This window comes from Pteropus medius, unplaced genomic scaffold (assembly GCF_902729225.1).
Source record: "Pteropus medius unplaced genomic scaffold, Ma_sr-lr_union100, whole genome shotgun sequence".
NCBI lineage: Eukaryota > Metazoa > Chordata > Mammalia > Chiroptera > Pteropodidae > Pteropus > Pteropus medius.
Window position 1 is genome coordinate 2561549 of NW_024342473.1, and position 2229 is coordinate 2563777.

Sequence of the window (2229 nt, forward strand, 5' to 3'; positions counted from 1 at the left end):
ATGTCCTCAAGTTTTGTTCATGTTGTAGCATGTGACAAGATTTCCTTTTTTCTTTTTTTTTTTTTAGCTGTTGTGAATAATGCTGCAAATATCTTTTTGAGATCCTGCTTTCAGTTCTTTTGGATATATACCCAGAAGTTTGCTGAATCATATGGGATATGGTATGAACAAGAAGTAAAAGTCATTGGGGACTCTCACAGAGGCCAGGGACAACTAAAAACAACAGGAAGGGCAAGAGGAAGGGCAAGGTCGGAAGCTGGAAAGATAACCAGTTCTACCTGGAACATATTGTGAATATTTAGATGGAGATGCCCATCTGGAAGTTAAATGCTGAGCCTGAGGCTCAGGTACCAGATCAGAACGAGAGATAGAGATTTAGGTATCTTTAGCCTGTCAGTGACAATTAAAAACCATAGATTAGAATCAAATAACACTCCGAGAAAATGTGCAGGCCGAAATGGGGAGCACCAATATTTAAGACACATGTAGATAAAATGAAGCTCACAAAAGAGGTGTAAATAGGATGACCAGAGAGGCAGTAGGAGAATCAAGAGCGAGAGATCACAGAATCCAAGGATGAGGGTGTTTGAAGAAGTGGGGAGAAGTCATCAGTGGCAACGACCACAGGGAAGTCTGTTAAGAAGAGTACGGGGAATTGCTTACTGAATTGGAAATTGAGGTCCCTGGTGGCCTTGGTGTAAAGGAATGCAAATACTTTGGTTGCGGACTGAAAATGAGATGAGGGAGTAGAGAAACTGAATGAGTTTAGACCCCTCTCTTGAAAAGACTAGAAGGAAATCATGTACAATCTTTTGTGTGAGAGTACTGTTACATTCATGTGGCCATTTGAGAGAGATGAGAGATTTCCATTCTGCCAGCCATCGTTCAATCAAAAGGTTGAATTTTAAAGCATTTTCTGTTAACTCCCTACAAGTAAAAGATATAATTTTATATTTCTTGAACATGTACTTGTTCCTATGCTCTTTAAAAATGGTAGGATATTTCTACAATTGCTGACCACATGAAATGTGTTTCCCGTCATCAGTCTCATAAATATTCAGCTATCGTACCTTTCCCCAAATAACCAGAGATTTATTCATTATACTGAATTGCAATCTCACCCTTCCTTTCTGCTCCTTTATAAAGAGAAAGATAATATTTCGGCAGTTTTTGCATCGCCTTAGCCTGGAGGGAATGTAAATATAAGCATAATTGATTTTCTAAACTTCCTTTTCTTTATGTTCCAATGCTTTATGTATTATAGGTGGAATGACTGACAAATCAGTCCCGATTGCTAATTAGAACACAGACTATATTAAAAGCATAGCACTTATATTCAGTTTGCTTTCAATGCAAACCCTGGAAATATAACGCTTCTCAATGCTCTATTGCTTGCTGTTTAATTACCTGCTCTTTTGCTTTGACTTGACCATTCAGGAATTACAGACGCTGTGTCTGGCAGGTCAGGGGTGATTGCTAATTAAATGGTGGAATTCACTTTGCCTCACCCTGACTCATCTTTTCTTCCCTTCTCCCCTCCGAAGTGACACTTTTCCTCAGAAAGCGTTTCTTCAAGTCTCGGCCGGATAATGAAGGCTTATGCTCTTATCCCTGTATGAAGCCCAAATTCTCAAGGTAATTTTACTTCAATGGTTGGTGAAATAGGAATTCCGTCCCCTCGTCTTTCTAACTCTGGTCTAAAGAGGTCTTTTTGTGTCAGTGCTCTTAATGGCAAGGCAAGACCCCTGGGGTTCCTATTCTTCCCTGCATCACCTTAGCAATCAGCTAGTGGCCCTGAAAGGAGAGGCCATCTTTGCCTTTGTGTTTGAAATGAGAGGTCAGTACTCGCACCAGGAAATCTGTGGGCACCTGCAGGCTGAAAAGTAAGAATTGATTTCCTTTCACCCTCCCACTAATCTGAATGTCACCTCGGAAGTGCCCAGGATTTCATTGATCTGTGTCAACTTCACGGCAACCACAGTCCCCTATCGAATGATTAAGAATATTAAGGAGGTTGGAGGCCCTAGCAACACTGAGAGGTAGGAATCTGCTTCTCCTCATGAGACCTTGTCATTAAGCATTTGAATAGATCTTGAGTCTTACAAGTGCTTTAAACTGGTTTCTCTTTGTTCATTTGAAGGTGGCTTGGAAACATCATAGGGGACTGAACCACATAAAATTGTCAATATTTGTGTGTTTTTCAGTTTTAAAGATAGTGTTTACATATAG